At 38.7% G+C, this 24,713-nt stretch overlaps 1 long non-coding RNA gene across 2 annotated transcripts in view; it reads left to right on the top strand.

Annotated features, from left to right (window-relative positions):
* Window positions 1–24,713, top strand: part of LOC148652798 (uncharacterized) — a 50,908-nt gene that overhangs the window by 209 nt on the left and 25,986 nt on the right. Inside the window, exons 2-3 of one of the 2 annotated variants that reach the window (XR_015925423.1) lie at window positions 704–1,446; window positions 21,562–21,612. This is a non-coding gene — a long non-coding RNA (uncharacterized LOC148652798). Of the gene's footprint in view, window positions 1–703; window positions 1,447–21,561; window positions 21,807–24,713 lie in introns of those variants that run through there. The other variant, XR_015925422.1, reaches the window with a different exon arrangement.

The raw sequence follows: 24,713 nt of genomic DNA, 5'->3' as shown, positions 1-24,713 counted from the left end.
AGGGACTTGAAGAAGTGCACGTAGCAGCTCAAAAATGAGCCAGATTTTTGTTTTGTCTGTCTCTATTCAAAATGTAAATAGAGAGCACTTGCTTATACCTTATGGCTGTGTTTATGTTTGCTTACCTAGGCCCCTATTTTTCTTTAAAATAGATATTTTAAACATTCTGTTATAACACTCCCAGCCTTGGGGTGTCTTATATAGTGGAGGATGTTGGTATAGTTTGTGGTCTTGGGAAATAAGACTCACTTTTGCCTATTTGGTGTTAGTGAGAGGGATAAGATAAGATCACTTTATTGGCCATATACAATTTCTTGCATTAGGAATTTGTCTTTTCGCAGACCCAAGCTTGCTCTCCATGAGACACACAGTCAAGGAGAGAAGTTTGGGGTCAGAGTGCAGGGTCAGCCATTTATACGGTGCCCCTGGAGCAGCTGGGGTTAAGGGCCTTGCTCAGGGGCCTAACGGAGTAGGATTCCCTTGCCGGCCACAGGATATGAACTGGCAACCTTCCAGCCACAGGCGCAAATCCTTGTTGGCCAAGGTGTGAATAATCCTAGAACTCCATTATGGCTAGGGGAAGGAAAACACCTTTACCAAGACTCAGGGAAAATAATCCTGGACTTCCTGAAAATAGATGGTCTTCAGATGAAAGCCTAAAAGCAGTCTTCCTATCTGATGAGATGCCTCAATTCTCTTGCAGGTGTCGCCTTAAATAAACCATAGCTGATCTGAAGGCCACCAGCCTCTGACCCAAAAGAAATAAAGGGTCAAAAATGGCAAGAGCATGTTTGAAGAGTTGATAAAACTAAGAAGGACAATCCTTGTTTGGAGAGACGCTGGTTTAAGAAAAAGGGTGTCACTCAGTGGAATTAGATGAAGCCTGCATGTCAAGTGACCGTGGAAGTGAAATGGGTTATGTGTCTTGGTGTCATGTGTCACAGGGGAGTTAGGGAAGAAGCAGCTCCTAGTCCCAGAAGCAGATAATGACTTGACAGTTTGAACCTCCAGAAGAAGAGGGCGATGACAGGTTCCAAGTGCCACTGTGGACGTTCTCATGACAAGAGAAGATTTGCCAAAGAGCCTGGTGAAGGACATCCCAAGTAAGAGTGCTCTAGAACCCTGCCATGAAAGAGAGAGACTGGCCACCTTGCCACCTTACCCAGAAATGGCAAAATCTGTCTCCACAATCAAGTGATGTCTTCTCCTTTCCACAACCAAGAAAGAAACAGGGAGCAAGCCAGACACTCATACTCTGGAAGAAGAGTCAGAGAGTCTGACTGACTATTCCATTATGGAAAATGTCTGTTGCTACACTCAGAAAGAAAGGGATTAAAGATTTTTGAGGCCCTGAGGCCCTCAGGGAGGAGCCGAAGGAGAGCTACTAAGAGAGATGATCACCGCTAGAGGGACAAGACTCGGACATCTAATGGGCACATGATCCAGGTGATGCATCTTTTTATCCCACCTCCTCCCCTCTCTTTTCTGAACCCAGAGAGGAGGTGGGGTTTGAATGGCAGTTCTTCAGACTCACTCATGGGAGGGGCTGATATGTGATAGCACAGTAGGTTCAGAGAAGACGACAGCAGTGTCTGAACCACCAGAAAGCTCTGGTGAATGAACTGCTGCCTTAGTCACCTGACCAGTGGCTGGAGGATAATTGGTCAAGTGATTAATTTATTTACTTCTGGTTATTTAAAAACCAGAAGGCAGAGGCTTTCTGTGTCAGTTTGATCTGCTATGTGATACACAGAGAGTGAAGCTGTCTTCAGTGAGAGACTGTTTTTGAAGCTGGTAAACAGTTTAGTTGCTTGGTATGTTGGTGACTTGGACCCTATATAGCAGCTTAAAAGGGAGCTATGTTTCATTTTATTCTCACACTGTACATAAAGAGCTCTTGTTTGTCTGTTTTAGAGATCCCAATATTACTCTCTCAATCCTGGTGTGTTGCAATAAATAGTTAGGAATAGGCTTCAATAGCACTTTATGTATGTGATATAGAAGAAAGAGCACTTGTCTGAACAGCATACTTTTATCCATATGAAACTGTGTTTGGGGAATATGGATTGAGAAATAGCAAAGTCCCATAAGCCAGTTTACAAAAGTAAACTCATGCTGAGCAAGCCATGCAAATAAAAGCTGAAAAGATTAGAGAGCCAGGAGTTTTCCAAGCAATATGTCAGTGCAAGGAGTAGGTACAGGATTCAGAAGTGCATCTTAGTCACAGTAAGTAAAATCACCTCCTACACAGCAGAATTTGCAACACCCCTCTCTGACAACCATCACTTCTCATGTTCTGTATTCACTCGCCACTTTCTATGTTGATTATTAAAGTGCACTTTGGTGCAGTTGGAAGAGGTTTTAAAAGGTTTTTGTTCCTCGAGAAGTATTTTGTGCCATGCATTTACATATTTAAGGAATGAATTCCAGTTAATGCAATGAAAATCGAAAACAGATGTAAATGAACACCACAATCCACAAATTCATAGGTTGAGATCTACCAAACATTAAACTTTGATTTTTGTAATAACTGATCAAAAACAAAAAGACAGTGAATTGCTTCATACATTTGCATTGATTTTATAGCATTTTCTATTTATAGCACAGGATGAGCCCTGATTCTCTGCCACGGAATCCTGGTCAAATGACAATTTTGGGAAATGAATGGGAGAACTTGTGCCTGTGTTGCTACAGGCTATGGTGAAAAAAACTTTTTGTCTCCCAACCTCATAGTCCCTCTGCAATGAAGATGCTAAGATCAGAATTTCGTTCCCTAATCGGAATTCTTTTGGCTGAGAGTTCACGTGTGGTAATCCATGAAGCACAGTGAAATGAAAAATAAATAACACGTCTGAAATTGGGGAAGTAAGACAGGAAGAAGAATGTTATTTTCAAAGCTGCTACACATGCTTGTAGTTATTAATGGAGGGAAACAGGTGAAGGCATAAAGGTAAAAAATAACCTAAGTTTGCAATGCAGACAACTCCAAAGGTTAGAGTGAGAACTGGACTGTGGTCTTTCCAAACTGATTCAAATTATTCTGTAATATCATTTGTTGTAACAAGTGTTTTAAAAACATTTATTGTAGTTTCAAAAGGGGACTCTATGACATTGACATAGTCCTTTGTCTTTGTTCTTATTTTGCCTGTGCAAAACAACAGTCATTCAGTCTATCAGCTGAAGAGTAGTAGTAAATTCTGGTCAACAGTCAGTATGGGTACTAGTCTTATTTTATTTTTTATAATCAAGGTGGACATGGGGTGGAGGAGTGGTCGAGTCAAATACAAAGGGAGGTGTTTGGGATGATTGTGCTTAGGAACAGCTGTGTGAGACTGATGTTGTTATCCCCTTCTGAACTTCTGTTATTAAGTTCCATATAGTAGGCCAGGCATCAAAGGGTGATAATGTAGTTGTCCTTCACACATTGGTCCATATTAGCAGTCAGCCCCCGAGCTGTTTGAGTTCTCCTAGAGCAGCAGTATTTTCGTAAAGGCTCTTGTTATGTGTTTAATCAACAATGGGAGGACTGAAGCTCTGGAGATCATAAGAAAACAGGGCTGAGAACTGATGCTTTCTGCTCAATTGAAATGCAAATATTTGAAACGCATCCCCCTTTGTTATGATTTCCTGAAATATTTGTATTCCCGCGGATGGGCGCATCCTGCCTGCACCTCCTCTGATGGAAAAAACAACTCTGGAGTCATGGTTTGATTCACGAAGATAAAACCTACGCCTTTGCCTATAATGATTAAAACAACTGTGCTGACCCTTTCAGGGAGATTGAGTTCCATGTTTTGGGAAGCATTCCTAATGGTTATGGTGCAGATCTGCTGTGCTATGCATCTTTATGTCAGAGCACTCAATATAACAGCGTGGAAGGACTCTGGTTCTGGATGAGCAATAGTTAAATATCAAAGATCTCATAGTGTATGGTTTCAGAGCTGCAAGTTAAATTTGGGGTTTCTTGTGATCTTATGATCTCTGATACCTACTGTATATGGGCTACACATTTTGCCAGGTGTGTGTATTATGTGCACAATTAATGTATAAATTATATTATAATATGTTTTATTAGGTACAGGCAAAGTCGGTTCATTACCTACTTTATCTTATCTACAACTTGCTAGGCAAGGATGAATGACTAGTCGTTCAGTAAAGTCAGGTAAGGTATACTTTATTAAACAAAACGAGTTGCACTTAATACTGTACATTAACAAATGGCATTGTCGGAATTTGGTGGATCCAATTTGTACATCAACAACTGGATAATACATCTATATTTTCAATTGTTTTTCCAAGGAATTGGAGCAGCCAGATTCAGGGTTTTCTTTAATTTTTTTAATGAAGTGTTCCAGCACGTTAATAACTGATTGCTTCCTCGTCAGCATCAATCCCTGTCCTTGCATCGTTCAGGACTAAATCCTAATCTTAGAGGAAAGGTAAGCGTTAATCTGAACATGATTCTGAGTGTGAAACATCTGCTGAGAGCAGTAATCTTTCAGTTCCAGCTGGTGGGTCCTATCATAGCTGTCTGGGACATGCTGAGCGATAATTCACTGGGGCGCAGGAAAAGACAGAGACGCTGTATTTGTTTTATTTTTCTACAGGGCTGTTAGCCCCATCCAATGGGGGATGAGTGTGTTATGCCAAACTCCTTCTCTCAACATTACACCCTTCAATTAATGATCATTTAAAAACTTGTCAGATCCTACTTCTATTGACGTTGTAGAAAGGATTGTTTATTCTTTTTCTTGGAGCTTAATCAAACATGATCTCCTGTCTTGTTACGGAGTCATAATGAAAACTCAAATCAGTGTTAAAAACAATTTTCCAAATTGCTATATAAATGAGACATTGGTATGTTCACCTTAGATGTTTTCTCCCTCTTTTTTTGCTTCTCTGTGTTGTATGTTGCTTGGTAACACCTTAAAGCTAGAGGCCTGAGTATTCCCCATTATTTTCTCATAACCAGTCCAGTCTTCTTTTGATAACCTAAGGCAGTGTAAAATGAATTAGTGTCCTGCACGAGTGACTGACAATGACTGTTTATGACTTCTCTTATTTCTTCCTTTGCATAAATACTGATACTTGATCCCACACAACCACCTCCATTCAAACCGTTCCATCATTCCATCATTTTCTCTGTTACTCACTTAAGTGTTGTTACCTTAACGCCTCTTATAGAATTATCTGCAGTGTCAGCATTCACAAATCCTTTGTAATGTGGTTACAATTTGCCTGAAAGCAGTTGAACAGTTTTCAGATCTTTACAGCATACCATCAGATTGTCTTCTCTGGGGTTCTAACTCAGAACAATTCTGCCGAGTTAATTTAATTTGAATCTTAATTCTTTATCCCATAATAATTAACTTTTCTGAGTCTTTTACTTCACTTGACAGTTCATCTGAAGGTTCCCACACCCCTGTGTGGCTGGTCTGCAAAACGCATATGTTGAGCTTTTTCTTAAAAACTGATTATCCTTAGCTCTGTAATTAAAAAAAGACATTGTTTTTTCTTGTTATTTTTCTTTTTCCATTTTGGGGTGTTTCTTTTGTGCTGTATTTCTTTCTCACAACATACGTAACTACCTAAAGAGTTTAGCGTGTCTCTGCTCAGTGAGGATTGTGCTATCATATTAACACATTTGGGGCTGACGTTTAATTTGGGGAGCTGCTTAGACTTGTTTTGATGCAATTTTTATGTGTGTGCGGTTTTCAGCTAATCTTGGGTGGAACTGAAGAAATCTGGTTTGAATTAGTTGGATTTATTCCCTTCTTGTGCCAAAGTGCCATGTGAATCTGAAAAAAAGGACTTTTTTTTGGTTGCTTTTAAGACTTGCTGTGATTTTTTTATGCTCTATCAAATGTAGTTTTCTGTGGATATGATGGTTTTTTTCTGTCAGAAAGGCTACCATTTTGCATCAGAAATGGATTGTGCTGTTATGGTGTATGCAATTATATGCTCATCATAGTAATTAAAGCAGAATGAACAGTGAACTACCTTAAAACATCTTGTGAGAGTACTTTCAATATACAGCACAGCAGGGCAGAGTTTGCTACCTGATAACACACATCAGCTCAAATGTGCGGACACAGATTTTAGCATTAGTCACAAAAATATAAATGGAGTTCCACCTGAATAATACATTCGTTGGCAATTCACTACATTTAAGTGCTGCATCGGTGACAATAAAAGCACCACTAACAAAAATGAGAAGAAAAAGTTTGACAGCTCTAAATCTGAAATGCTGGGGCTATTAATCTGTATGCTGAACACATCTTTTAATGTCTCCCTAGGCCTTTGTGGGGGGAAACGTGATAATCTGGAAGCATGTTGAAAGAATTTGTTGTCAAACAGAACTTTCAGCAATAAGCTTTAGTTATGTCTTGTTTGCTTTTTTTTTTTTAGAAAAAATGGAATTGGCAGTGATATGTATGCCCCTGATTACAGATTCTTAATTAAGTTTACCCCTCTGCCTCCCTTGTACCAACACAGGTGTTCAAGGGTAGTGCATGTTATTCTCTGAAAGGTGCCCTTATCAGAGCCATCTGTCATTTTTCTGCTGACAGTTCCAAAATAAATGCATGTCAGGAAGAGGGGTGCAGCTCTCACTTACTGCCCTAGCCAGTCACATGGGTTGCTGTTGTATTGCACACCCTGAATGCTCCAGAGCTTGGTCCACACTTCCCAGTCCTGCCTAGCTCTAGTGGTTTGCCACAGCTTGGGGCATCCCGGCTCATGACTTTAGCCAGACTCAAACCGATGATACCCTGGGTATGTGGTATGTAGGGCACAGCCTTCACTCCTAACCAGCACTTCTGTAAATTGTAACATTTTTAATAATAAAAGTGTATCTTTTTTTTTAAAAAAGTACTGTATGTGTTGAAAAGGTTGATGCAGTAATGCAAATAAGAGAGTAGTGCAAAATAAGAAAGCAATGCAAAATGAGAAGTGGAGGTGTAAGAAAAAAGCTTTGCAAGATCGCATTACACAGGATCTTGCACAATAACAAGTGGTTATTATATCACGAGCAGCCTTTTAAGGAGGGTCAGATTTTTGTTTTATATTTCCTACACAAATTAAAAAGTGTACATTTTAGCCATAAAATTTGACCCTGCTACCCTTGAGGACAGGAGCTGCCCATCCCTACTACTACTATAGATTCTTAAATAAATTGTTACATATACAGTACTATACATTCCTTGTACTTTACAGTATGAACTTCATATATAAGGCAAGACGAGTGCAGAAGGCACATGTAAGCTATTAGTCCCAGGAAGGAACTGGAGAAAGGAGCTTAAACATACACCCCCTGAGTGCTTTAAAACTGGCGCAGGTGGTAGCCACACTGATGCCCTGTCATTGCCTGTAATCAAATCCATTTCACAGGAAGTTGGATTTTGCTTGTCTGCTTGTGCTTATGCCACATCACCTCCTACAAACAGCCTTTTTCAATACGTCTTGAGAAAGAGTTATGCTTAATCTTTCTTTCGTGCCATCCCAGATTGGGGTCCAGTGTTGTGTCGTGTGTGCTGTAAAGGAATAAAACCTACGGTAGGTTAGTTGTGTGGTGGAGCGCTGGCTCTGCGCCTGTGGCTGGAAGGTTGGCCTTTCAAATCCCGCGGCCGGCAGAGGAATCCTACTCCACTGGGCCCCTGAGCAAGGCCCTTAACCCCAACTGCTCCAGGGGCACTGAATAAATTGCTGACCCTGCGCTCTGACCCCAAGCTTCTCACTCTCCGTCTGTGTGTCTCATGGAGAGCAAGCTGGGGTATGTGAAAAGACAAATTGCTAATGCAAGAAATTGTATATGGCTTATAAAGTTAGCTTATCTTATGGCTTGTTCTCTGCTACAACACACTGTATCGTGCTATGTGTCCTAGTCTTCCTTTAGTCTCACGGTGGTAGATGCCTTCGTTTTCATGCAGTGAGTTTATTTCTGAATACATTCAAGAATGAAAATCCATGGAGCAGATATTCCGTATTGCCTTTATTTGTTTAAATAAATCAATGTATATAGATAGGAAAGTGATATATAGAGTATATACATAGTGAGCAAATCCATAGATACATTTTGCAATGTAATATAACAAAATAAATGATAAATGAACATTAGATTAATGTAGAATATTGAAATGCATGGTGACCACTATGCAGGTACAAAGGTTCCCGTATACACTGCGTTCATCTGTAGATGTGTGAGAATTTGTCTAACCAGTACATACAAACAACAACAAAGACAACTTTTCATGATAATGTAGATGTGCATTGTTGTTTTGTGTTTTGCTTAGTTTTTTTAAACCAGGTCACTTTGCACCTAAAGAGGCTTTACATAAAGGCGGCAATGAGAGACACTCGGTGATCTTCCTTGCTTTCCATTATCCTTCGTTTATGACACAGAAAGTGTTGCTTGCTGATGACAGCCACAGAAGAGCAGCGCTGACAGAAACTCAGATTTGACTGCAGGCTACAGCTTCCCAGTAGCAGAGAGGCTCAACTGGAAGAGCAATTAGCGCAGGCTGTTGGCCAGAGCCGGGCACCTCCCTTGGAGAGAGGAGACAAATATATTAGCGGGAAGCTTCATACAGAGTGCTGTAGCCCCCATGCCTGCAGCCCATCTCATTCCTATTAGAAGTGGTACATCGGATGGTCTGAACAATTTGAGGGAAATGCCACTGGGTATTTAAAGGAAGCAATCTATTTGGGTTTCCAGCTTCTTTGTTTGTGCTAGGGGCAATGCTTAAAAGCTTATAAGTGCTTGAAGTACTTGCCAGAAGTGAGCAGTGTGCTGCTGGAAGCCATTCTCCCCTGGTTGGTTTTTAAAGATATGGATTCACTGGCTGCCCTAGCCGTTTCACCAAATTCGCAACATTTGTCATATTTTATTTTATTTTTTGCTTTATTTTTCTGCAGCGTAACATTTAACATATACAAAAAAGGGGAAGAAGCCATGATTAATCGACTATTTCCAATTCCTTTGTGCTGATGCAAAAGATTTTTCTTGCTCCTTGTATGTTATAATGTGATTCCCTGATAAAATAGTGAATTAATGTGAATCGTGAAATGACATGAGTACATTATACATGATGGAGTTTTTCATGCACTCTTTTTTTACAAATAGAAGCTTTTGCAACTGATGGCATATTTTCATAACCATGAAACTTTGATCAATCAGCATTTTAGTGCCTGAAAGACCTGTTCATATACAGTATATTATGCATGGCAGGACATTCTGGGAGAGCAAATCCATAGAAAACAGATGAACAAGACAGAGCAATTGTACTTTTAAATGGGTTTGAGGAAAACAATGCATTTTAACTGCAAAGATTTTGCATTTCCTATCTTTCTGGAATAATAAGACATAAACATCACATAGAGCAATCCCATTTACAACACAAAAAGGCAAATATAGTATGTAATACCAGACCAGCATGTTCAATGATCCAATACATAAAACATTGCTTTAGAAATCTAATAAGTTCTAAAAAAAAAACAGAGCATCAGTATATATCTTGGACTATATAATGAAAATAGCAATAGGTTTCCAACAATAAGGAGAGAGTCTCATACAATTTCAGTTGGCATGAAAATAAATTTAGTCACACACATAACATGAAGCAATTATATACACTGATGGGTCTACTGGTCACACACAGTACTGTGTGCTTCTGTGTTTCCAATAAAATAGAAAGGTTCTGTGTGTTACTGATTTTGTGCTGTGCGGATTTCACGGAAGACATATACATTAGGCTATCCTTATAGACATTATCTTTCAGTGTAGCATGATACAAGCCTTCACACAATGTATTAAAATAAAAAGAACTTATAATATGGGTAAGAAAGACATCTAAAATTTAACAAATGAAATTCGATCATGTAAAATTCAGATTTACAAGTTGTGGTGAACTAATTGTGGAAGCAGGGTTATGTCTATACTGTCTATACTGGAAGCAGTTTTATATTACACAGTGACTGAATTTCCATTACAGTATCTAGGGGATAGTGTAGATGATAGTTAGAAGAGAACTTAAAAAATGAGCTGTGCTGAAACAAAGATGCATCAAAAAAGCCTAAAAGGAATGTTATGCAATTAAAAATGGTCACACCAGAGCACCATTCATTTTAAATCTGAATTTAGGTGAACCAGAAAGGCATTAACTATTGCACCAGATGGAAAGTGATCACAAACCGTCGAGCTAGGAAATGACAGCACATATTTTCTGTGTGAAAGTTTTCTATAACACTCCTGAAATGACTTTTTCTAAGGATTAACGTTGTCATACATGACCGTTATAGAAAACCTGTTCCATGGGCCTTTATATTGAAGAGGCCCCAGCATGTATTAAATTTTAAAAACCAAAATAAACCCAGGTCAAAGTCAGGCAGGGTGAGTATCTTTATTTATTCAACAGGACTTGTTCAAAAATCAAATGTATTGTTTTAGAAGATGGATGAAAAGATGTACATGTGGGTCAAGAGTTGGCTTCATATGGTGGTAAATTATTATCTTCTAAATTATTGTTAGAAGACTTAGTTAATTGTTACCTGATAAATATAATCAATGACTTTCACAATTTGTGGCTTTCTAGTGCTGCAGATATGCAATTATTTATGACATAAGTAATATTTTGCTAAGAAACAGGACAACAAGAAATAAGTGTAAAAGTAACAGACTTCATTATTGACAGAGCTTCAAAATACATGTGATTTGTTTAAATACAGTATATGTAGGGGATTTGGGGAGTAGGACAACAGAAAAATAAATACCCAGAAGTAAAGAATAATGTACTCATAATAAGTGTCTCCTCATAAAAGGCTAGTGGATTTGTCACCCTGTTGTGAAAAGAGAGCTCGGAGCCTGTGCTGCATCTTCACCTGACTTACGGCACTCTGTCTTCCTGTTAATGTAATCTGGGTGGCCTTCCTCTCTCTGTCACTCAGCTGTCTGCTCTGTCTGCTGTCTCCTGGTAAAAACTTATCTTATCTGTGATCATCCCCTTTGCTGACCTCTGCACTGAGGTCTCTCCGATAGCCAACAGACCTTTCTTTAACTGTGTGATATAACTGTCTGTTGCTGCTCTTGCTGTTGTGTTGTGTAAATTAATGCTTGTGTACTTGCTGTGCTATCTTTATGCCTCATTGTAATGAAGTGCTGAATAACACATTCTTTTGCTGTGTGTGCATTGTACAATTAAGCAATTAAACAGTACTTAAATTAAGTACAGTACAGTAATTAAGCATTAAACAGCAGTATTTCTGCCATGCTTACCTGCATTAATTTTATGCGTAGGTTAACCTATATTGATAACTATGTGTTACCATGCAAAATGTATCCCAGAGATTTAATGCAATATATTAATTGGAAGGTTATTGGTCCCAAGCTCGATTTGGCTATTCTTATCGTTGTAGACTTTATTCATCCCAGTTTACACAGTCAGTTTCTGACAAGAGTGTTTGGATTTTGAAGGCGAGAGAACACGCTCCTTCTGTCTTGAGTGGGGCAGGATCTGTCACTCAGGAAGCAGACGGCAGCAGGAATGTGGGGAATCCCTTCAGCTCGGGCTGTTGTCTTGATTCTTGACAGGGAAGAGGAGAGCTCCTGAAGGGTGCAGATGAGCCCACAAACAGAACATCTCTCACTGCACCTTAGCCAGAGGGTACAGAAAGCAACATGAATATTCTGGGATGATCTCTGCCTAAACAACAGTCCTGCCTAGACACAATCATCTGCTTTATTTTATTTAAAGAAGACAAAGCCCATCAGATTTAGCCTACAGGAGTATCTCACTGGAGAAAAAGACAAATCAAAGGCATCCTAGCCCTTCCATGTCACTGGATATAAATCTGTAGAGTATGATATACATGTATAATATTTTTATTATAACAGACTGAACAGGAAAAGTACATACATTTTATTGTTGGGGTACGTTCTTCAGAAGAAAAACATCAACTTTAGTGAAGCACTTGCTTCAAAAGCAATCTGCAATTCATGAATTGTGACGGCAATGTTGTTTTTGACAATGTTTCAAAGATAGATTTTTTCCCGTTCTGTAAGGTTTTTTAATTTTAATGAGCACAATATTCATAAATGAATGTAGGGCTGTGATGTCTACATTCACAGTAAAATAAATTGAACATGGTAAAAAAAAGCTGTCAAGCGTTGTTGACTTTATATATATTATCACAGTATTTGAAACAAATTAGTTTGGAATTTTAATTATATGTGACCATGAAATTAAATGTGCTGCTGTTTTAATATTTAAATAGAAAGCAGCATTGTAGTTTATATTTAAAATTCAAATCGGGAATGTGAAAAAGTAAAATAAATAATTATTCATTCAATTTGTAGCAACCAATTAATTATGTTTTTCATGTATTGCATGCTGATCATTGGTTATCCTTTGGGAAATTCCTACTTTTCCTTAGGGACAACATGGTGGATTAGGAGGCTGATAAAGTATTCATGTGGAAGTTTGTTGTCTGTCAGTCAGTGCATGCTGAGCCCTTCAGACCAACCAAATAGATGAGGTCTACCACTTTCACAAGTGACAATAAGTCATTTATTGTATTATGTGGGGGAACAAAGCTATAAACTGATTCTTGATTTTTCTCTCCAAAGCATGTCTTTTGTATCTGTCTGACATATTTAACAACCTTTCATCTAGAATGAGCATTCTACTTTGCCTATAAATTCCTCAAGTGCTTTGCACTGTTTTAGCTCTGTCTGCTGTCTTAATAAAATAATAATTTATCTATTTTTTCCTGTAAACTGCCTACCTGCTTCAGTGAGCAATGTTGCGGGGTGTTACATCCTAAAGTCATTATACAATAATGTCCTTTTTAAACCCAGATGTTTTGTAAGGAAAGTTAGAAAATGCCTTTTGATTGGCACTGATTGTTAAGCATGTAAATGTAAACGTACCCCTTATCGTGCCTGGGTTTCAGGGAGTGATTTTGACAACTTTGGCCTACAGCCTAAATGGAAGATGACGAACCAGTCTCATGATTTAATTTTTTGTCTCTTTGTTGTTGCTGCTTTTCTTTCCGTTTGGTGTGCTGGTTTGGTTCAGCATGGTGGCGCATCTCTGCACAGGCCAGGGCTCGACGCAATTATAAATCACTCTTGTCAGCAGCAAAACTGCCCCTTTGCTTGAATTACCACAGACACATCTGCAGAAAATTTACCGTGAAATTGTGTGGCTCCTGCAGAACAGTCGCCATCTGCCATCTCCAGCACTGCCCTCTCCATCCTGCCACCCCATGGTTTTGGACAGGAGGTCCTGCTCTCTGCTAGGCCACTGGTGCTCACCAAATAACTGCACTGCAGCCAGTGCGCCCTTGTGGGTTCTGAAAAACACACCCACGTCCAACTAAACTCATCATCATTCGTATTCTTAGTCTTGTGTATAGTCGTTTCTTGCTTATGCATTTAGGACTTTACAAGAAAATGTAATTAATTTTATTCCAACCTCTTCTATGATCCAAAAGGGAAGAGCTTGTGTACACAAATGAAAAATATTAACGCTGCCTCCAGATTTCTATTTAGGTTTTAATTTTGGTTTGTTTAGTTTGACTGTTTAAGTCAGTTTTTTTCAAGTGTATACCACAACTCATGGGCATAAAACAACAGTCATTAATCTAGAAAAATGACCTGCACTATAAAGTTAATGTTTTGTAATATGACTCCAGTTTTACTTTTCTCTCACAGGAATGCGGCTGAATTTTATTACCATTGTTATTTCAGATCATATTCTTTAGTACTCTACAAAAAAGTGAGTTCGAGTGTATTCATAAATGGAACAAGTACAGAGTGAAATATTTAGATCTACAGCACATTAAGCTGTCTTTTTTAGCATGTACTAAAAAGGTATACTGCATCTATGCACAGCTTTGTCTATAAAGTTCTAAGTAGATATTATTTTCCTGTTAAATGTTCTTAATCAGCAAATAACATGCTCATTATTATTTCACAGTGTAAAATGTATTAACTAATTCAATAAGGGATTCACTTAATTAATTTTTACATGTTCGAACTATGATATTGCTCTCCCAGACAGCAGGGTTTAATTTAATGTGAGGTCCTGAGGCAAAAGACTCTAATTACATGGTACAAAAGTCTCAAATAAATGGAGAACTGCACAAATGATTTTAACAGGCTATGTGTAAAAGTGATAATAATTCAGTGACATCCCTAGAGTACAAAAGAAGAATTCCAAGCTGTTTCTGACCTTATTTTCGATCAGGAAGCTGCATTACTTAAATCAACGGCTTCTTTATTTTCCTGTTGTATTTTTATATGCTGTAAGACCACTGGAAAAAGCACAAGGGTTAGCTTTGATCTGGTACAGTATGAATGCTGTTGATGAAGATGTTTTTGAGACATGGCTTGTTTTTTTTAATGCCGGTACTAAATTCCAGAGGTAGAATGTGTTTTGTCGTCCACAGAAGTGATGTGATTGCTCCGCGTTTCTGTCTGGTCTGCTACCTACTTTTTGAGAACAAATTCTCATTTACAGCGACAGCCTGTAGGGTAGCCTTTCATACAACTGGGCATTATAGTTGCTCATACAGTGGGTGCTGCCACAGCATGACAATTGGGATTCGAGCCACACAGTTCTGTCCCAAAGGATAGATCTCTAATCTCCAGTCCATGCGTGCCCTGTCATTTTTCATTTTCAAGAACTTTCTCTGTTTTGGCATTTGTAACTTTATTGCATAGCAATAACTCTGCGTGGACCCCTGTTTTTCATGTGGCAAGATTGCAAAAGCACACCTCTCTTAACATGTGCCAACGCAATATACTGTATATGACCGAGACAGGTAGGTAGGTGGACAGCGCACCCTAGCCTTTCTGTCTGCAAATCTGCCCTGGTGTGATGGTAGCATTCTAGGCACCATGTGAAACCACACAAAGAAGATGTTCCACAGGGAAGACATGTCCCCTGTGCGCTGCATTCACAAGAGCCTCATCATCCCCCCACTGTTACTGTGTGCGCCTCTCTTTTAATAGGGCCTATATTTGAAGGAATTTGTTTAATTGGCCTTGTAGTGTGAAACCCAAGCCTTTTGAATTCCTTTTTATGTCCTACTCTTCCATACATTGTAGGCCTAATGAATAAATCCCTCCCCCTCCCTTGCTTCCCTTATAAGGCACTTTCTGTAACCATTCTCCTGTTTTTCCTTCCCCACTGTCCCTCCTTTTTGATGCACTAGCTTTGAACACTGTGAGGCTGATTAGTCACGGACTGTTTTTGTGTGGGTGAGGTAACTGCAGACCACTTGTTGCCGGGCTCCCTGTCTGCACTTGTCACTCAGGCTCTCTGGGTTTCTGGCCTCTGTCTCTCTCTCTCCCCCCCTTGCCTCCCCTTCTGTTCCCCTGACTGAGTTCTTCTAAGGGGGAAGTTGTCCTCCCTGGCAACCCCTGAATCACCAGTGTGCTGAAGACAGGTGTGGCAGCTATCAAAATAACCCCAGTGGCATTGATTCCTGCTTTTTTTTTTACAAAGAATGTTTGCACAAAAACCCAAGATTTTTTTAAAACTTTTGGTTCATATGTAGATATTTGCTTTAACATCTGAGCCTGTACTTAGCCTTCCATCCTTTTATACTTCTTATTTGCTTTAATAATTATAATCAAAGCTAAATATTTCTGGATGTGGGGAGTATTGATGAGGGTTTTGGACTTGTATTGGGAAGGTTGCGGGTTCAAATCCCTGCTGTATCCTTGAACAAGGTAATTCACTCAAACCCTCAAACAGTTTGACAACCCAATGGATTATTTGTGAATCAACGGTGACAAACAAACATGAAGATGTGAATGGAAACTGTAAAGCCAGGAAATGGAAGCAAATTTACACAAAGGGTTGTGGGAGTCTGGAACAAGCTACTCAGTCACGTTGTCAAAGCTGGCTTCTTTCAAGGAAACATCTTGGACCTGATATTGAATACCCAGACATCTGTAATTCTGTCAGATTCCATTATTTCCAGTTACAGTTTCTGTAGTCGAGCGGTCTGCTTGACCGCAGCCCAGTTACACGATCGTCAGCAAACTAAACACAGATTGAAACAACAGAGGATCCAGTCCCCAGTTACATAATAGTGTTATATTTAGTTCAACTTGGCTGGCAAACACTGGAAACTGGATATAGAGTGAATATTTTGCAATTGAAGCGTTACATACTGTATCTGAGAATGAACAATACTCCGCCTACTGGCTCCAGGGCGACTTTGACAAAATAACAGCTCATTAATATGGTCTACAAGATGTAATCTAGGCATTTATACATCTAGAAACCTGCTGTGTAAGTATAAAAATGGAGCTTTAAAATTTAAGCCAGGGATACGCTATGGCATGTGTTGAGTTGGCAGTTTTGATTGCAAAGAAATGTAGGCAGCAAGGGAGAATCGCTTTATCTGTTTATGCTCCGAAAAACTGATAGTCAGCCACTGTTTCATATTTTGAGAGTGATTGAATCTGAGAGTGTCAAATCCTTTTTGAGTGCAGAGCTCCTGTGATGAGACAGAGATGTGTCTGGCAAGTCACTGATTTCTGAAAATCCAAACCTGTTTGACAGCACCTATTCATATTGACTTGCCTCTCTTTCCCATTCGTAATGAGGTGTCTGACCATCATAAGAAAGAAAAACTTGGTGGAGGCTGCTGTTCTTATGTAAAATATGTCTTGGCTGGTCAATGCCTCAGGCTTGCACTTTTCATTTTTTTCTAAGAGCTCCAGTTCAGTTTGAATGTTGTCACTGCTCAGGAACATCAGCCTTTTTCTTTACACTATTTACCAGACATTTGAAGACATGGAGACTATTCAGTTGTTCATTCCTCAGGATGTACAGTAGGTTTCTTGTTTTTGCAGGGTATAATTTCTTCAGAATCACTAGTGAAACATGGACCAGAGGGCACAATTAGGCACTATGGGAAACGGGGAACAGAAAATACTTCTTTACTCAAAGGCTTGTGGGAGCATGAAACAACCTACCAAGCCAAAGACACCCATATTCTTTCAAGAAATGCCTGGATGAAATCCATGATCTATTAACTGTTAACCAAATGAACTTAATGGGTTGAATGGCCTCCTCTCGTTTATAACCCTAGGTTTTTATTTCTGCAGTTTTCCAGTGTTACATGCTAAAAAGGCAAAGTTGAAGCTTACTTCCATGCTGAAGGAGGCTGCTAGACACCTTCTAGAGAATGACAGGCTTATTTTCCAGTCTTCTGTAGGGCGCAGTGTACTAATGTGTTTCATCTTCAGTAAAAAAGTGCACTCTTCAATATAAAGAAATTTGCTCGCTCGCTCTCCAAGCTTCTTTCTTCTTGGCTACCAAAATTATTAATTATACAGTATGTCCTGCAGTTGGAGGTAATTCATTGTTATGCAATTTTCACGGATATGCCGAAAGATATGCCCGATAATACCGCACATGCAACTGCTTCACTTAATATATTAAACCAGATAAAATAACTGTACATTAGTTTTGTTGTATCGCTTTCAGCAGAGTATCTCCCAGAAAACTTTTAGAAGAAATTCCTTTTTCCTGCACACTAAGCAAAAGGCAAGTCCTATACTGAGAGAGCCGGTTCATGGCCTTGAGGGAGGAACGCACAGGAAAAGGGAGTGATGTTCACAGGAACCCATTACCACTCAGTGGTGAGAAAGAGGCCAACCTGTCTGGCCTTGAGGTTCTTCTGATGTGGTGGAGGCTGTTGATAAGTCATGAGAAGCTGCAGCAGGATACTGCACTGATACAAAAGCATAAAGGTGCCATTTGTTGTCCTATCGTAATGATAAGAGCAGCAATGTGGTGAAAACAGCAATCTGTTCTCCTCAAGGGACAAGTCTTCATTACCCAGTTCCCTTCATATCCCAGCCCTCCCTGTGTCAGTATTCAATTCAAGGTGCTTTATTAGCATGACCGATGGGTACAATCAGTGTTGCCAAAGCAAATAAAAATTCACATGAAACAAAACAGAAAATAAAAGTAAAATAAAATCTACGGACATTTACAACAAAGACGTATCATACAATATTTACATATACAGTATACAGTATCTGACATGTCACACCTGGAAGATTAATTGGCATTCAAAGGCCCTCTTTGACATTATTTTCCTTGGTTTTTCTCCCCCAAATTGCTAGAAATGTCTATTTTTAATGTTTCAGTTTCTTTTGTTTCCAGGAGACCCTAATGGACTATTACTGTAGATGTTGAGAAGTGTGACTGTTACACAGTATGTACTTCTGACTGTGTCTATATCCTGTTGTATCCAACCATAGAGCTGTAAACCACAATGCAGGCATCCTCACAAGAACAATAACTTGACATTTAAAAGATCGAAAAATTAATTTAATTACAGGGTGCAGCATGCAGACATTTTATTAAAATCGTGTATGATTGTAATAGACTTTCTTAATATTAGCTTAGCTGTAGTGGGGCACTCTTCTGTCAGAAGCACAGCTCACACATGACAGTTCGGTGATGAGTCTTAAGTGCATTATAATGTCTAGCAGCTTTGCCATCTTTGAGGAAGTTTCACAAAGCACTCTGATTTCCAGACCTTGTCTGTCGCAGGAATCTATTTCTGTCTTCTTCCCCAGGCCAGCCCTGCACCCAGCCCACATCTGAGCATGTGCAATTATTAAAAACATTGTCTCTATTTGAATGTCTCCTTTGAAGTCTCTCTATATTCTTACACGAGCTCTGCATCTTTCCTCACAGACCCACAATTACAGTACATGCCTGGAGCAGAGTTCCCAATCTGAAAGGAAGCCAACAGTATTTGTAAATCTTTCTGATTCAACATTTTCTTTTTCTTTCTGTCTTAAATGCCCCCCCCTCCCCCCCCACACACACACATACCTTTTTTTGAAAGTGTTGACACAAATAATCGCAGAGGCATTTGACCTGGATTGTACTGGAGGATATTATGATAAATATGCCTTTGTGGAGGACAAAAGGAATAATATGGAAGATTTTCACATTTCCCCCATCCTTGACAACAATTTTGAAAGGGACATTAAGACACATGGAGTCATACTGTCCTTTTTTTTGAATTCTTCGGTTTTATTGTATTCTGATTGAGCTAATTCATCACACTTGCCAGGGTTTCATATGTTTTATAGGCAGATTTATTGCTATCGACTCAACCTCGAAATTCCAGAGTGAGAAGCACTAATGCTTTTGAAAAAACAGCCACAGTGCATGCTGTCTTTTTTCTGATCTGCATACATTTTTTAGATGGTTCTGGTGAGGATTTCTTTCACTTTCACAGGTCTGGGAAGAAAATAGATGGCGTTGGTTTTAGTGAAACTTCACTTTTATATTTTAATTATTAGTATTTAAAAGAAAAAAAAAACACAAGCACCTGTCTGGGGATCGTAACATTTGGGATCAAGCTGTATCACCTCATTACAGCACACTATTCCTTAAGGATCGTTTGCTTCAAAGTTCCAAGGTCAGCAAAGAATGGGACAGAGGTCACTCTGTTACAAAAGTTATGGATGTGTACCCTGAAAAGAGCCAGGCATCTCTTTTTTGATTTAAGAAGAATCATTATTGTTTTTTTGGTGCCAAGGTCTGTGGATCATGAAACACGCAAGTCTATTCGAGAGCAGCCCTGCAATTGATCCATTGAAAGAGGAAGTAAACTGTAAAGACATAAATACTGCCTCCTGCCAGGGCTTGTTTATGAATCAATAAATTGTAACAGAGAAAATAACCTATTAAACATACCCCCATGGAGTAATATATTCCAATTTTTAAGCCGCACCAAGCAAATATGCTTTCAGTCATACAGCTTTGACCCTGCTTACTTCAAACCCGGTTTTCGCCTTTTGTGTTTTTTCATTCAGTAGTGCAATTTTGCCTGTTGTTTTATTTTCTCATTTTCACTTCCAAAATTATCCATACATTCTCAGGATCTTGTATTCCTTTTTTCACTCCCTGAAGTGTTCATTGTGTTCACAGTTTAAAATCGGGGTATGTGTGAATCTTCATGTTAGATAGAAAACGGAAACCGTACTGCCAAAATTCAACAGTGCTTGTAGTTCAGAGCTACTGAGTTCTGCCTCAGCTAACTTGTTAATTTCACACCAACAGGACACAGTTTCACCCTAAAGCAGAAGGGTGAATCACATCCAAGCCATGTCTTATGCCAAATTCAGTATTTCTCTTCTCAGTTTGCTTTATCTACAAAAACCCAGAATTCAAAGTGTTCATCAAAGGAAAGTGCCTTAACTTTCCTCCTTGACTACCATCTGATTGAAACTGCTATAATCCCTTGCAAATATGAATAAGATCCATCTTATGGCAGCTAACCATGAGCACACACTTAAAACATTTCTGTTTGATAGCGGAAGCAAAGTTAAAATGTAGGAGAGCTGTTTGGATTTTTTTTAACACATTAGCTCATTTCAGATGTTGATTTTTCTTATCATCATATTTCAGTGTCCTTCTCTATGAGAGAATTAAACACACAGTGGGTGTTTAGAAAACACTAGCCCATAAGAAGTATGGTAAACAAAAGGAGACAATGAAACCCGAGCTGTTCATTTTGCTCCTGGGAGCTAGTCCGCCCTGCTGTTGTGTGACTTATCTTACTTTACAAAAAGACTGCATCTTGACTCAGTATGCAGAGATCATTTTGGACAGTAACCTATACAATGACATGCAATATAACAACAGTGGTGGTTGAGTGCCGTCGAGTCGGTATTGACTCATGGCAACCCTATGGACAGTTTCACTGTCACTATCCATAGAGTTTTCATGGCAAGATATGGAAGTAGATTGCCAGGCCTTTTTTCCATGCAAATACCACCAACACCACCCGCCCATACTGCTGCTGCCCAGTCTGGGTTATTAGAGAACCTTGCGCCCGACATGGGACACAAACCCACAACCCTACGATTATGAGTCGTATGCTCTACCAACAGAGCTAGTCAGGGGCCATGACAACAGTACAATACCATAATAATAAAAACAACATTTCAAACAACTCTTCCAGTACCACAAGATTAAAAAACAGATCTGCAGAGACTGGACTGATATCATCCTTTTAATATGGTTTGTTCCTAAACTTGCAAAACACAGTCCACACTTTACACCTATTGCTAATTTGATTGTCCTTTATTACTGAATATTACTGAAGAAAAAGGCCCAAAATATTTCAAACATAAAGGCTGTTTATTCATGCCAGCTAACTTTAAAAAAAAAAATGCTTTCCATCACCCTTTTGTAAACTGCATTATGATTTCAATTTTTATGAATGTCACATTTAATCATCAGAAAATGCAAGTAACATTTTACAACATAAAAAAAAGAATACTGCATGTAAGTTCTGCGCTCATTGCTAGTCTAGATGTTTTGGTACCTGATATACTGTAAGTAAAGAGATCTCTAATGTTGCACGCTCAGATTAATTTATATGAACCCTTAACAACGACAAAAAGCTTTCACATTTAAACAGAGACGTGGACGGTTTGGATAGCAGAGACAGATTGCAAATTTATCAGCAAGTGCAATGTTGAGTCAGTTTACTATTGTTCATTTACAGGAGCACCAGGAAGAGTGACCTGGGAGAAAGTGCTGCTGAAGTGCTCTGAAGGTGGGTTGTCTCCAGTTACCAGCACTGTGCAGATCTACTGTAAATAATATGTGCCTGTCAGGAGGTTATCTAACTGAAGAAGGATAGGGCGATTTTGAAGGACCACAGAGAGAGGTCTAAATAAATGTTTCTTTGTCAGATTTTCAGATGGCATTGTAAAACATGTGAAACAAGCTCATATTATACAATTGCCTGCACTCATCAATTTTTGGAAAGAGGAGGTTGGACTAGTGAAATATCAGCAAAAATAGTGGGTTCTAATATAATTCTAATCTTATTCTAGTCTCGTGTTTGCCTCAGAACTTTCTGGTGATATCCAGTTCATTGCATTTGCTATTTTACATTTTCCATATCATTTCGGATATCGTTCTCATTAAATAAATCATAAAAATAATTTTGAAACATTTAGTTAAAGTGTTCTTTCACCCGTAATTCATTCAGGCTATTTTCATCTGAATTGCTGCTATGCCTCTTGTGTTATATTTGATGGCGATACGTTGCCTTTTACAGTTGTTCAAAGTCATATGCAGCACTGTAGAGAGGCTTTCTGCAGATTATGTTTTCTATATCTTCTATATCTAAGACTAGGTCTTAACCAGCTACATCATACTACACAAACAAAAACTTTTTAGTGTAATTTAAAACGCTAATCAATACATAGGATTTTAATCTTTGTCCTTACAAGATGGAACTTCTCTCTCTTTTCATGATGTGGCCCCATGCTACAAAAGCATGTGTGTCTCGTCTCATTTTAAAGAAGTTAACTTTAATCTCTGTCAGGTCCCAGAGGTCATTATGGCTTCACCAAAGCCCTTCATCCTCAAGAAAATTCCTCCTCCACAACAGTAAACTTTGTAATGTGGTGAAAACAAACCTAAATAAATAATGAGAGAATGAGAAGACATTTCCTGCTTTCCTTGGAGGGTAAGCACCGTCTCCAGTCGTGTTTGAATGAGCAAAAGCGCCCAGATGTATCCTTAGAGAAAGACAGAGAAGCTCTCTCGGCCCTTTCCACTCTCTCACACACATGTACATAAAGGCACACACACTCACGTCCCCAAGACACTTCAAAGCCCTGGCTAATAATCCTTAATGGAGACAGATTAACTAAAGTCTGCTCCCATGGTCATGTTTGCCACTGATGTTTTACAGATAGATTCCGAGGAGAATCTGAATGTCTTCATTGCTCTTATGACAGGCATTTGGCAGGGACACATATCCAGCACAATCCATTTGATCACCCCAGTAAACGATTAGACAACAATGACTTTATTTTCCTTGAAATCTGGCTACTTCTGGAAAAAAAAGGCTTCTGAATGTACCTAATTTGTGTCAGGACCAAAAACTTTGGCGGCAGAATTCTATGGGGTTTTCATTCTTAAATCTAATGCTTTCAAAACCCAGGATAGATCTAAGGAAGGAGATTCATGATTGAGCTCTATTCACATCTTTTCACAGTTCAAAATATCCATCTACTGTTGGTTAAAATAACCAAAATGATGCATAAGACAAATGGCTTTGGTATCAATACACCAAATATGCAAATATACATTGATTTGTAATCTGAAAAGGTTATACATTACTTTGGTCCACACTGATTTAACCAGTGGTCAAGGAAAGCTGGCTTTTTACACTGACACTGAGAATGTGTGTAACAACACCTAGAAGGCTTCTTATGCTTGTTTCTCTTCAGATGCAGTACACACTATGGTTAGATATAGAAAGTTGTATAGAAAAAAAATATTTCTATGTTAGTAGGTTGAAACCTAAAGAATATTTTTCTGTTCAGCAAGGAGAAGCAAGATATAAAAAGCTGATTTAACCCCAAACGCATTCTTCTGTAAATGAAATCTTATCTGTCTCTGAAACAGCATATATAATTTGGGGATTTTACTGAGATGCCACTGTTGAAAGATTCCATAAAAAGATATGTTAAGGAATGAATGATAATGATATGTATTTTATATATACATACAGTAGTGATACTGCATTGGATTCCAAAGATGAAAACAGCATCCTAAGCGCAATCTGTTATTTAGGAAAATGGTGTCAGGCAGTGTGACCAGCCGATCCACAACTATTTTTTTTCTTTTACTAATTTTAAAATTATTTTCTGGTTTCCTGCATGTTCCATTCCAAAGCTGGTGTAATGCACTTTAACGAAAAGAGGAATGTTTAGGTTTTCAGGCTTGAAAACTTGTGGCTTGTGGCTACATGGAAAACATGGAAAAAAAAGTGTACTTTTTTTATCTAAAAGTTACCAATGTTGAGAAAAGTGATGCTGAATCAGTTACAGGTATTAACAAGACATTATTAAGGGTTGTTTTTAAAATTAATCATAAGTCGGGCAAATTTATTTTAAGATGTATTATTTTACATAAAAACTCTATATACACTGTGTAAATCATTGTAACTGATTACTTTTTAAACTCATTTTCTCTGGCATTTCAAAATTCATCTTTTACACATAAATGGCTTGCAACTGTAACTTATTGCTTTTCCCATCTTAACGTGTAAGTAGTTGTGTTAAATTCATATTCATAGAAAAAAAATATTTACAGATGCATAGAATTAATTCACCACTCAGCTATATTGGGTTTAATAAAATATAAACATATTTATCAAAGAATGTAAACATATTTATATTTATATGTTTATTTGGTCAATTTAAACATATTTATCAAAGAAACTTGAACAAAACTAGAGAAATTGTAAAAGGATATGCTTTCAGCATGAGACACATAACACAGACGTATAGACCTGATCACCCTCTGGACAGCTAGTTGTGGCGTGTTCCACCACTCTCACTGTGCAGCTGCAGCCACTTGGTGAAGGTTAGCTGCTGTCTGAAAATGCCCCAGTTGCACCGATCACCCTGTTGCATCAGACAGCTCTTAGGTCGGTGTGGTGGCCCACAGTCCTCCAGTACTATATGTGGCTTGTTCCTCAGAGGGCCAGTCACTTAGATTCTCCTGGACTAGTCTCTCTGCATGTCATTCTCTAGTTAGGTTCTCACAGAGAGGCAGCCACTGGCAGTTTTATAAAATCTTATGAGTTGAACTTAAGGTTCTGTTATCCCCCCAAAAAAAATACTACTTAAG

Source organism: Lepisosteus platostomus, chromosome 11 (assembly GCF_059453375.1).
Source record: "Lepisosteus platostomus isolate fLepPlt1 chromosome 11, fLepPlt1.hap1, whole genome shotgun sequence".
Taxonomy (NCBI): domain Eukaryota; kingdom Metazoa; phylum Chordata; class Actinopteri; order Semionotiformes; family Lepisosteidae; genus Lepisosteus; species Lepisosteus platostomus.
This window is presented reverse-complemented; position numbering and strand designations above follow the sequence as displayed.